Source organism: Octodon degus, unplaced genomic scaffold (genome assembly GCF_000260255.1).
Source record: "Octodon degus isolate 3935 unplaced genomic scaffold, OctDeg1.0 scaffold00001, whole genome shotgun sequence".
Lineage (NCBI taxonomy): Eukaryota > Metazoa > Chordata > Mammalia > Rodentia > Octodontidae > Octodon > Octodon degus.
Window position 1 is genome coordinate 6,773,623 of NW_004524577.1, and position 12,378 is coordinate 6,786,000.

The 12,378-nt window shown below is 52.0% G+C and overlaps 1 protein-coding gene across 3 annotated transcripts in view; it reads right to left on the bottom strand.

Moving 5' to 3' along the window:
• Positions 1 to 12,378, bottom strand: part of Gsg1l (GSG1 like) — a 220,740-nt gene that overhangs the window by 166,705 nt on the left and 41,657 nt on the right. The gene's annotated exons all lie outside the window — the stretch shown is intronic.

The following is a 12,378-nucleotide window of genomic DNA, read 5'->3' on the forward strand; positions in this document are numbered from 1 at the left end:
CTGTAATCCCAGCTCTTGGGAGGCTGTAAACAGGCAGATCACTATGAGTCCAATCTAGTAGTGAGACCCTGAACACCCTGTAGACCCTTCCCTAAAAATGAAAAAAGAAAAAGAAAGAAAGAATTCAAGTTTTCATTATTTGCAGATGGCATGACCCTCTACAGAGAAGATCCAAACTATCAACCAAAAGATGATTAAAATTAGTAATCCTATTCAGAAATAGGATTTTATGCAGCAGCACAAAAAATTAATACATCAAAAGCAAGAACATTTTTGTACACTAATAACAAATGCATTTAGGAAAAATGATCATTCCCAGTAACAGCAAGAAAAATTAAATACTTAGGAAATACTAAGGACATTAATGAGCTTTACAATAAAAGCTACAGTACTCTGAAAAAGGACATCTAAGAGGCTATCAGAAAATGGAAAATGGGGCCGGGGAGATGGCTCAGTAGAATAAGCACTTCCTTGGCAAGCACAAGGGCCTGTGTTCAATCCCTGGGTCCACCAAAAAAAGGAAGGAAGGAAGGAAGGAAGGAAGGAAGGAAGGAAGAAAGAAAGAAAGAAAGAAAGAAAGAAAGAAAGAAAGAAAGAAAATGGAAAGCCAACCCCTCTTCCTGAACAGACAGAACCAAAACAGTAAAAATGGCCATAATTCCAAAACTGATATACAGATTGAGCACAATCCCAATCAAAATACATCCCACAATCAAAGCATTCTTCACAGAAACAGAGAAAATAATCCTAAAATTTACATAGACCTAAAAGAGGCCTGGAGTGGTGAAAGCAATCCTGGGGAACAAGAACAAAGCAGGAAGCATCACAGTCCCCAAATTAAGGTTATACTACAAAGATACAGTGATTAAAACAGCATGGTATCGACATGAAAATAGACATAAAGATCAATGGAACAGAATAGAAGATGCCGGAACAACTCCAAACGCCTTCAAACCTTTGCTCTTTGAAAAGGGACCAACAACATACAGGGGAAGGAAGATACCTCTTCTATACTTGGTGCTAGGAAAACTGGCTATCCACATGCAGAAGACTGAATGTAGGTGTATATGTCTCATCATGTACTAAAGTAAAGTCAAAATGGACCTAAGAATTAAAAATTAAAACAGAAACACTTAACCTGTTGGAAAATAAAATGGGAAAAACTCTTAAAGTCATAGGCATAAGCAAGGACTTTCTGAACAAAAGCCCCACTTCACACAGGAAATAGTACCAACAATCAACACGTGGGATCACAACAAAGAAATGACAGGGTGAAAAGACAACATACAGTATAGGAAAAATTTGCCATCTATTTCTTAGAAGACTAACCTCTAGAATCTATAAATAATTTGAAAAAAAAATCGGACCTCCAAAGTAAAAAACCCAATCAAAAAATAGGCAAGTGAAATGGACAGACAAGAGAAGCATGAACATCCACTACATACACGAGAAAATATTCAGCCTTGCTGCTCATTCGAGAGATGCAAGTTAAAACAGCATTGAGATTCCGGCTTACCCCAGAAAGAATGGTCATTATCAAAAAAATCAAATGTCAGGGGCTGGGGCGATGGCTCAATGGAATAAGCGCTTCCCTGGCAAGCACAAGGGCCTGAGTTCTAATCCTTGGTTCCGCCAAAAAAATTTTTAAAAAAATTTTTTTAAACCTCCAATGTGCTAACCAATTGCTGGCAAGGCTGTGGGGAATAAAGGAACCTTTCTAAACTGTTCAACTAATACAATCACTATGGAAATCAGTATGGAGATTCCGCAGAGAAAAAACAAGTAGAAATTTCACTGGACCTATTTCTTTTCTACGTCTCTTCCTGAAAGAGTGAAAGACATCAAATTATAGTGATGCGTGATTGTAGCATGCTTGTAGCAGCACAACTCATAGGAGCTAAAGTAGAAGCAGGCTACCTGTCCATCAGTCGGTGCGTGGATGCAGAAAACATGGTATTTTCACACAAGGGAGTACTACAGTGCCATGAAGAATGAACTTGAGTCATTTGGAGGAAGGTAGACACATATGGAGACCACATGTTCAGTGAAACAAATCAGACACGTGAGCCCCAGTGTCACGTGGCTTATCTTATGTGTGAAGCCTAAAATATAAATAAAGGGCAAAGTAAAAGCTAGATAATAAGAAATAGGAAGATGGATCTTTGGCCAATAGGAAGAGACCAAGAGCTGGAGGCAAGGAAGAGAGGAGGGCAGAGAGGGCAAAGAACTCAGATGTGTTGTATCCGTGTAGTGGCTGCTCACAGGAATGTAAACACTGCGCTCTGCACACCTGGACTAATAAAAACTTAATTCTTATTTTTTAATAGAAGACCCTCCCCCCAAAAAGCATGTGACCAGGGGCAGAAAACTAGCACCTGTGCAGCAGGGTCATGCAGGCAGAATAGTTTCTGGCGCCCCCCTCGGAGGTCATGGGCTGGCTCAGCAGGCAGCTGAGCTACTGGCCACGCAGCCCCGGGCTCCTGTGCCCACGGCAGGGCTGCGGGGTGGTGAAGCCACAGGCTAGTGAGTGGGGGCTCAGAGAGACTCCTCCCGTAGCTTGGGGGCTCCTTGCTCGGGACCCTCTGCACCCACCCTCCTCTTCCTCCTCCTCTTTCCCCTCTTCCTCCTCCTCCTTTTTGTCCTCCTCAGGGCTGGCCACCAGCCAACCTGGCACTGCCACCAGGGCTGCCAAGAAGACCCAGCAAGGGCAGCATGGGATGGCAACAGTTTAATTACAAAAGGGCCAGAGCAGGGCCGGGGAGATGGCTCAGGGGAATAAGTGCTTCCCTGGCAAGCGCAAGGGCCTGAGTTCAATCCCCGGTTCCACCAAAAAAAAATAAAAATTAAAAATAAATAAAAAATTAAAAAATTTTAAAAAAGGGCCAGAGGGGCCAGGAGCAGGGGAGCAGGGCTCTCCCAGTCTGCAGGGCCAGCGAGGGACAGGAAAGCCAGGGGAATAGGGGGAGTAAGAAAAAGGCCTGGGGAAAAGAGAGAGAGATCAGGACAGTGTGGGACGGAGACATGGAGACCAGGAAGGGGAGAGAAGCACACAGAAGCAAAGCACAAACCATCAGAGCCCAACACGGGAGGAGTGCTCAGCGCCAATCCAGGGGCCACAGCGAGCAACAAGTCAGGTGTCTTAGCTGGCCATGGCTGTCGGGGATAAAACGCCACCAAATGGGTAGCTGGAACCACGGCACTGACTGCCTCCCGGCTCTGGAGGCTGGGGGTCTGAGATCGGGGTTGCATGGGTTGGCTTCCTCTGAGGCTGCGTGGGATCCGTCAGGGTTGTCCCCGTGGCTTGTATATGGCTGATCTTAAGTTACGTGTTACTTTCCCTGTGTGTTTATATCTTTTAATTATCCCCCTTTTAAAAGAATTAGGGCCAGGGGCTAGGAAGAGGGCTCAGTAGAATAAGTGCTTCCTTGGCAAGCACAAGGGCCTGAGTTCAATCCCTGGTGGTTCTGCAAAAAAAAAAAAAAAAAAAAAAAAAAAAGGAATTAGGGCTCACATTTTTGAGAAGTGTATCCAGGAATCGAACTCATGACCCTGTACTTGTCAGGCAGGCACTGTGCTGCTGAGCTACATCCCTGGCCCCAGATTTCATTTTAATTGGCTCTGTACACATTCTGTCTCCAAACAAGGTCAGAGTTCTACAGTACTAGGGGTCAGGATTTCAGCATGCATTGGGGAAAGGGGGTCAAAAAGCCTGGTGCTTTCCTTAATCTCTCTTTGCCTCCGTTTCTTCATCCATAAAATGGACAATTGTGAACAGCTCCTTCCTCGAAGGATCACTCTGAGGACTCAGTGCGCCACCAGACATAAAGCCTGGCATAGTGTGTATTAGTACCACTATAATTAGTGTCACCATCCCACATGATAGAAAATAATGCCCCCAAATGTCCGCGCCTTATGCTTCAACACCTGTGACTATTTTGTTCGACATGACTAAAGGGACTTCGCAGGTGTGATGAGGGCTGCAGGCTTTGGCGTGGGAAGACCGTCCCTGGTGACCTGAGGGGACACCGAGTAGCTGTGAGCCTGAGTAGCAGAGCGCCATCCCGCGCTGTGGGAAGACGGAGAAGCCCTGGCAGCGGAAGCATCGGAAAGGCGACACGAAAAAGGACTCAGTCCTGCCACTGTGCCCCTTGAGGATGAAAGGGGGAGTCAGGAACCAAAGTGCATGGCAATTTCTAGAAGCTGAGAGCGGCCGCCCCGAGCAGGCAGCAAGAACACCGGGCCCCTCAGCCCGCAGCTCCGAGGGTGAGCTCTGCCAGCAAGCAGTATTCAGAAACAGAGGCCCTGAAAGAACCGCAGCCTGCCACAATGTGTCAGACACTTTCCGCTCGCATGACAAAATACCTGAGATAAACAACTGGAAAGAAGGGGAGATTTATTGTGGCTCGTGCTTTTAGAGGTCTTAGCTCGCGGTCAGCTGGTTCCCTTGCCGTGTGCTTGGCAGGAGGCGGCAGGAGCATCGCAGAGAAGGTGTGGTAGCGCACGCTGCCCACCACGTGGCGCTGCAAGCAGAGGGGGAGAAGAGTGGGCCCCCTACCTTCATTGCACCCCACCCCCACCATTCGGGCAGGTCTCCCTGTGCTGATGTCTCCAGAATCATCTTCCCAGGCTGGCCCAGAGGGGAGCTCTATGTCTTGGTAAGGCGCTTCCCAATTTCTTGGGGGCTTCGCTTCCAAGCAGGTTAACTAATCCATAGTGAGCGCCACCAACATTGATTTTAGCAGAGTGAGATTTCACTGAGCTGCTCACCGGCAAAACTGTCGAGCTGTAAATCTGGGTGGTTTTAAGTTGGTGGTCACTTGTTACGGCAGCCGCAGGCAGCTAACTCGTTCTGAAGACGCCCCTGCTGCGGGCATGGTGATTTGGTGGACCGCAGCCCACAGCGGGAGGCCACGTGCGTGGCAGTGCCCTCTAGGGGCCATGAGCAGCTCCCACAACTACAAGAGGGGTGCGGACCTGGAGGGCCCCAAGGAACAAGGATGAGAGGCGCGCTGGAGCAGGCACAGCATTAAAGGTCAGGAGAAAAACAGAGGGGTCCCCTAGTGAGGGGACCCTTGAGGGCCCCATGGAGGATGAGAGAGTCCCAGGCTGCGTGCCACGGAGCCCTCCCCTGCTGAACAAAGGACCCTGACTCTGGCGGGCTGAATAATGCTCCCCAGATGCTCCTACCCTGATCCCCAGAAACTGGGATACATGGCAAGCAAGACTTTACAGATATGCTTAAGTTAAGGATCAAGAGTTGGAGAGATTATCCTGGATTATCCAGACGAGCCCGATGTAATCGCTAGGGTCTTCGAAGAGGGAGGCAGGAGGTCAGAGTCGGAGAGAGAAGCGGAAGGTGACGCCATCAGAGCCAGAGGCGGCAGGTGCTTTGAAGACGGAGGAGGGCCCGACTGTGCGACTGTGCGGAGCATGGGGTCTCCAGATGTTGGAGAAACCCGTCCAGGGTCTCCCTAGGGAGCCCTGCTGCCGCCTTGCCTCAGAACAGAGAGAGAAGGCACTGGCGTTGTGCTAAACCATGGAGGCCGCGGTGAGGTGAGGACTCCTGGCTTCCCTGGAGGTCACTGTGGCTCCTCACGCAGACCCGCCCTGCCTCCCGTGCCCTCCCTCCCTCCGGGGAGACATTCTGGGAAAGTCGCTCGGAAGCCCACCTCTGCCTGCCCTCTGGGAGCTGCCTGTCACACGGGGGTTGGCAGGGTCCGACGGAGCGGATCGCGAAGGAGCCAGCGTCCGGGAGGCAAGGGCCAGGGAGCGGACCTTCTTTAACCCCCAGGGGGCGCTAGCTGTATCAGATGTCCCGGCTCCAGTGCCTGTTCCCTCACCTCCCCATTCCCACGGTATCCCAGACCCCATGGCCCCTCGCAGCTCCCCACGCATGCCCAGCACCTTCCAGACTTGGACAACGCACCATCACTGAGGTCCCTTGGGGCCTCTCCCCTCACATAACGCAGCAGTCAGTCCCTGTACACCTGCCCTTGCCCTGCTCTGCAGGCTCAGAGCAAACGTGGGAGCTCCCATCTGCCTCCCCACTCGGCTGTGAGCTCCACGAAGCCAGGATCTCTGTCCCCTTCCAGGCACCAGCTCACCAGGCAAATCGTGTTTTACTGTCCTACAAGGCACCCCAGGCAAGCGCAGAAGGTGAGTGTCACACGTGTGTGTGTGCGTGTGTGTGTGCGTGCGTGCGTGCGTGCGTGCGTGCATACATACACACCCAGGATTGTAGGTCGGCTGCCAACAGGGGTACCTGTGCAGAGCAGGAGGCTCTGGGATGTCTCAGGAAACCCAAGTGGCAGGGGAGGGGCCGGCCCTGGTGACAGCCAGCCGTGCACGGGACCTGCGCTATGCCACAGAGCCTCCCACAGACCTTCAGGAAAGCCATCAAACTCCTCAGACGCTCTTTAGAGGGATTTGTCACTATGGAAACCCAAGAAGGGACAGCTTCTTATCTTGATGCCAACCCCACTCCGGAGGGGAGTTGGTCACGAGAAGCCAGACCAGGGGTGCAGAGCAGGCCTGGGGGGCTGGTGAAGCAACAGTCAAGGGGCCTCGGAGGACTCTAGGCACTAGGTGGCCAGTGGGGCACCATGCTAGACATACCTGGCCCCTGAGGGCACGGAGGCCCCTGAGGATGCTGGGGCTCAGGAGGAACCAAGTAGCCAAGACTGGTACATAGAAGCCCTCTGTGAACTATAAACTGCTGTTTGACCCTGAGGGGCCACATTGCAAAGCCATTTTCCACCCTCAAGGCCCTGAAGTCTGCATGAGACCCATAGCCCCTTGGAAGCTGGCTTCTTACTCTTAAGGACAGAAGCTGAGGAAGGGACTAATACAGAACAATGGTGGCAAATGTCCCCAAACAGCACCTCTGTGCCAGGCTACTGGTCGCCAGCAGGGTGGGAGGCTGACACCTAGAACTCCCATGTGGCCGTGACTGCCAAGCCTACATGCAGCCGAAGTGCTCTACACTGCCAAGGAAGTCAGCACGGCTGGCAGGAGAAATGATGATCTCTCCCGGACCAACCATAGCCCTGTCTGGGATGGCTGAGGGGGTCTGGGAGCCCTGCAGAGGGCAGGACGGAGGAAGAGAGGTGATAGGACATGAAGACCCAACCAGGTTCATGGGGCTGGCTCACCAGGGAGGACAGCCTGTGACATCGAGTTCCCAAGAGAGCGAATAGCTCCACGGGCCCAAATGATGTCTGATGGAGCACCTCGCCCTGATTCCTAACAAGGTTTCCTGGGGAATTAAGGATTTGGGCGCAGAGGGGCTGATTGGACCTGCACCCTTCTTGGTGGAGAAAGGAAGAGCAGCTTTTCACAGAGCTCTGGGCAGTGTCTGTCCCGAGCCAGGGATGCCTCTGCCTTGTCCAGTGGCCCCTGCCAGATGGAGGCCAGCTCAGCAGCCTGCAAGGCACTCAGCCCAGCAGGCACACATGCCTCAGGGGCCAGGATGACGCGAAGGAAGGGCTGGTGTAAGAGGAGCGATACCCATACATACACAGCCGCAGGCTCAGCAACAGAGGGGGTGGCAGGACTTCAGAGAAGGGGAGAATGCCACTCCAGTGGCCACACGTATCCCAGTACTGACAGGTTCTTCTTTGGACTCTTAGTTTTTCTGACATGAGAGCGGTCATGCTCTGGCTCCAAGGAGCCTTCTCTGGCGGCTGCATTCTGGCCCTGGCTGTAGCCACCGTGGCTATGGGACCCGCCAGTGCAGCAGGGATAGCAGAGCTGCTCTCCAGAAGGGTGCTGGGACCCCAGTGTGGAGCCATGATGCATGACCAGTTGCTCCTGTGTGAGCAAGAGAAAGGGCTGCGAGCTCATTTAAACCACTGTTATTTTGGGAGCTTGGCTCAGTGATCAGACTCAAATCCTACCTAATACAGTTGGCCACAGTTCCCTTGTAAGACACGAAGCTAGCCTGGCCAGCTCTGCACCTGCCTGCAGCCCTGACCTAAGGCAACAGCTGCCAAGCTGCGGGGCCTGTCACTCCCCTGCCTAGGAACTCACGAGAGGTCCCATCCTAGGCTCAGCCCAAACTCCTTGCCTCCCGGAGCTGGAGCTCCCCAGCAGCCCTGGCTTGGCCCCATCAGCATGCACCCACGCAGTTACTATAGCTACTCCCAACAGCCCACGGTTCCCAGCCTTCCAGGTCACCGCCTCTTCCAGGCAGCCAGCTTCCCCAGGCTGAGTCAGTCATGGCCTCCTCTGCCCTCCCACCACCCCTGGAACAGACCCTATTAATACCCTGGGATGGAGCGCATCATATGCTCTTGCTGTGCTGAGCTCTGACAGCAAGGTTCTGGAAGCAGCAGGTAGAAACTCTGGGTCCCAAGTGTGATCTAGCACTGGTCACTCAACCTCTCTGCACCTCCATTCCCTCCTCTGTGACTGGTGACAACACTGTTGGCACCTGGAACAAGTACAAGACGAAATGCCTGGTGTGCTCAGCAGCCTGCTAGTTGTACAAAGACAGACCTGTCATGGTGCAGCTTACAGAGGCAGCAAGGTGGAGACTGGCTAGAAATAAAACCTTATGCCAAAAAGGCTTCTGCCATGCAATGTATTCACATGTGGGTTGGGTACCCACTGGAGAAGAGGGGTCCTGTTTAGTGTCTGCCACCCTCAAGTCCAGAGGCTCCATGACCGTGCATTGGTTCAGCATTTGCCAGCCCCCAGCGTATGTCTGGAGCAGCGCTGGATCTGGAAGCTATGAGGATGGACCCAGCATGAATCCTGCTCTGACTGCCTTTCCACTCCCATAGCCAGGCTCATGGTTTGATGGCTGAGCGATCCCTAAAGACGCATCAGTGAAAAGCTTGGTTCCCAGGGTTGCACCAATTGGGATGGGTGAGACCTTTAAAAGGTGGAGCCTAGTGGGAGGTTCTTAGGTCATTGGAGGTGTGGCCTCAAAGCCGCTGGGGAAGCTTGGCTCTTCCCCTCCCTCCCTTTGCCCTGGAGCGTGCTATGTGCCATTCTGCTCTGCCGTCATGTGCTGCCTTATCACAGGACCCAAACTGTGGGCCACTCAGGCCACAGCCTCCAGAAGCATGAGCCAAAACACACCTTTCATATTAGTTCATTGTTTCAGGTTATTTTGTTATAGTACCAGGAAGCTGACTAACAGGAAACATAAACACGTGGGACCCAATACCAGGTTAAGGCTTTCAGGTTGGTGACAAAGACGATCCGCTGTTCCCGCAGTCTCGTTCCCCTGTTCCATGGTGAGGAAGGTATCTAGGCCTCCCGGGCAAAGCCTGGCCATGCGGAGCTCTTGCCAGTGGCTCCTGAGTGGGCAGTCCAGGGCTGAGGGCATGGGGCTGACCTCTCTCCACTCTCCTGGACTTCTTGGTGGCTCTGTCAACTGTGGAAACCTTGCGGTGTCCCCATGGACCAGGAGCAATAACCCAAAAGAATCTTGAATCCTGACTGCCTGCAAGGTGGCTGTCCCACCCAGAGGAGGCTCCCTGTGAAGGCAAGGGCCTCTTGCCATACGCCATCTGCCACAGGAGCACAGCCTCTCCCGGACCCGAGAACGGCCTGGGACGCTGGGAATCGGGAGCCAGAAGGGGCCAGTTCTTACTACAGGAACTGAGGAAGACTTCCTGGAGGAGGGCACGCGCACTGGCTGCACGGAGGTCTAAATCTTAAAGAAATGAAGGTATATCTCAGGGGGCAGGGCAACAGCCATGGAAGAGAAGGCCGATCTCCCTGGACAGTCTGAGAAACATTTGCAGTCCCTTCTCAGGGGAAGAAAACTGAGTCACACATTCACGCTGCCATGGCCCTGCCCAAGCATGTGATAAGGAAAAAAAAACCAAAACTGGAAAATGCATGTTAAATGGAGGAGTGGAAGTGAACACATAGGAAGGGAAACAATTGTTTTACTTCTCTCTCTCTCTCTCTCTCTCTCTCTCTCTCTCTCTCTCTCTCTCTCTCTCTCTCCCCCCCCCCGTGGAGCTGCCATATTTTAGCAATGAAAACCTATGTTGTAATAAAGCTGTTGGTTCTTTTTGTTTGTTGTACTGGGAATTGAACCTGGGGCTCTAGCACTGCGTTACATCCTCAGCCTCTCACCCCCCTTTATTTATTTGTTGAGACAGGGTCTCATTAAATCATTAAATTGTTCAGGCCCAACTCAAACTTCCAATCTTCCTGCCTCAGCCTCCCTATGTGCTAGGATTCCAGGCATGAGCCATCAGCTGCTGCTCTGACTTTCTAAAGCAAATTAAGAATTCCTCCACCTGCCCTCTAAGGAAAGGGTCCGCTCCCAGGTCCTACCTGGACACTGCCCTGCCCTGGCTGGCTGTAAGCTTTGAGAAGAGCCCTTGGTGTCCAGGATGGCATTTGGGTACCAATGCAATGACAGAGACCAATCCTGTTGCAGGACAAAAGCCTCAGAGGCAGGGGGTTTCCCAGGAGCCAGGAGCCCCAAGCCTAGGCCAGGACAACAATGTGAAAGCCTTACCAGACCCTATCAAATATGGGATAGGTCTTTGTCTAATGTGGATGGCATCAGAGACAGCTGGTGGTTCAGATAGTGGAGCTCCATTACTCTGCAGACCTGGCCTCTCCTGAACCATGAAGGAGAAACAGGAAGCCTGGGGGAGGCTATGAGTTGGATGTGATCCCCAAAGGTTCAAGCGCTAGGGGTATGGTTCCCACAGGCCCAGGAACCACAAAAGGTGGTGGTGCCTTTAAGAAGCGGGGCCTAGTGAGAGGTAATTAGGTCTTGGGGCTTTGCCCTCCAAAGATATCAGTGCTGGGGTGAGGAGGGGATGGGTGCTGGGATGCACTCTTTCCAGTGTGGGCTGTCGTAAAAGAGGAAGGCTTGTGCCGGCCCCACCCGTGGGGGGTACTGAGACAGCCACTGAGACTGGGATTACATGTCAGCACATGCCTATAATCCCAGCACCTGGAAGGATGAAAACAGGAGGATCATTACGAGTCTGATCTGTGTAGTTAGACCCTGTAGACACCATACTAAATACATTATTTAAAAAAAAAAAGCGGAAGGCTGGCCCCTCCTGGGCTCCCTGTCCATCACGTGGCCTCTCCTCTTGCGCACGACCCCACCCGGATGGCACCCTCCACGTTGTGATGTGGCCACCAAAGCTTCCCTCTCTGGAGGCCAAAGCGAGAGCTGACTTGGTCCTGGACTCTCGACCCCCAGAGCTGTGAGCTAACTATGTTTTCTTTACAAATCGGGTAGCTTTGGGCATTTTGCCATAACAATAGAAAACAGGCAGATGCAGCTGGCCACAGCCAGCTCCTGTCACCAGATCACGGGATCTCCTCATTACACCAGTACAGCCTTGTCCCTCCAAATACCAGGCAAAGGAGTGCAGCATGAGAGACTCGGGGCTGGAAAGGACAGAGAGGTGGGTAATCAACAATTTGCATAATTTTAGAGCAGAAGTAGAGAATGTTTTAATATAGTCTAGATTTTGGGGGAATACAGGGTCCCTGTCACAATTAAGTATAGTATACAATTTTGCATGCTAGCAAAAAAAAAAAAAAAAAATCAGCCGGAGATAACATACAAACAAATGGGCATGAACCTGCAATAAAACCACATACAGGGCCAGTAAGATAGCTCAGCAGACTAAGCGCCTGCGTAGGCAAGCACACGGACGGGGCTCAATCTCTGGCACCATGTGCCACGCCAGCCCTGCCCTTGGGGGCCTTGAGGGGGAGTCTGCAATCTAGGTGAGGTGCTGCACACCTGTAATCCTAGCGCGGAGGAGGCTGAGACAGAAGGACCACTAGGAGTCTGAGCTGCACAGTGAGACCCTGTACTAAAAAAAACTACTTACAACAACAAGCAGTGAGCAAAAGGACTTGAGTATCCTTAACACTCCTGAACACTGAAAAGTGGGTATAATGGGAATCTTTGGAGTTTTTAAATCATAATTAAGACGTTAAAACTGAACCAGTGAACAGTGTGCCTCTGGTGCCTGCTCTGTGTCCACCAGGCTCTGGTCTAGAACGTCAGAACTACCGCTTCTCGGCCTTTTGGCTAAGATCAAGTGTAGAACATCAGAACTGAAGAGCCGTCAGAAGGCACAGGCCATCTGTGACGAGCCAGGGTCCTTTGACCGGATCGTCCCACCCGGGCTGGCAAGCAGCACGAGGCCGCCGACACGGTGGGAACTCGTGTCCCTCACAACGTTTCCTGGCACATTAATATTTTTCGGTGGTCAGGAATGAGCACAATTAAAGAAATGGCCTCAGGAGGGTTCAAAGCACTTAAGGAAGGACCAGCAGTGACTTTCTTGGTACCAGCGGTGGTCTGACTAGGGGCTTCCAGGACCTCCACGCTGTCACTAAGCTCTGTCGTCTGGGATATGGCAGGTTGAG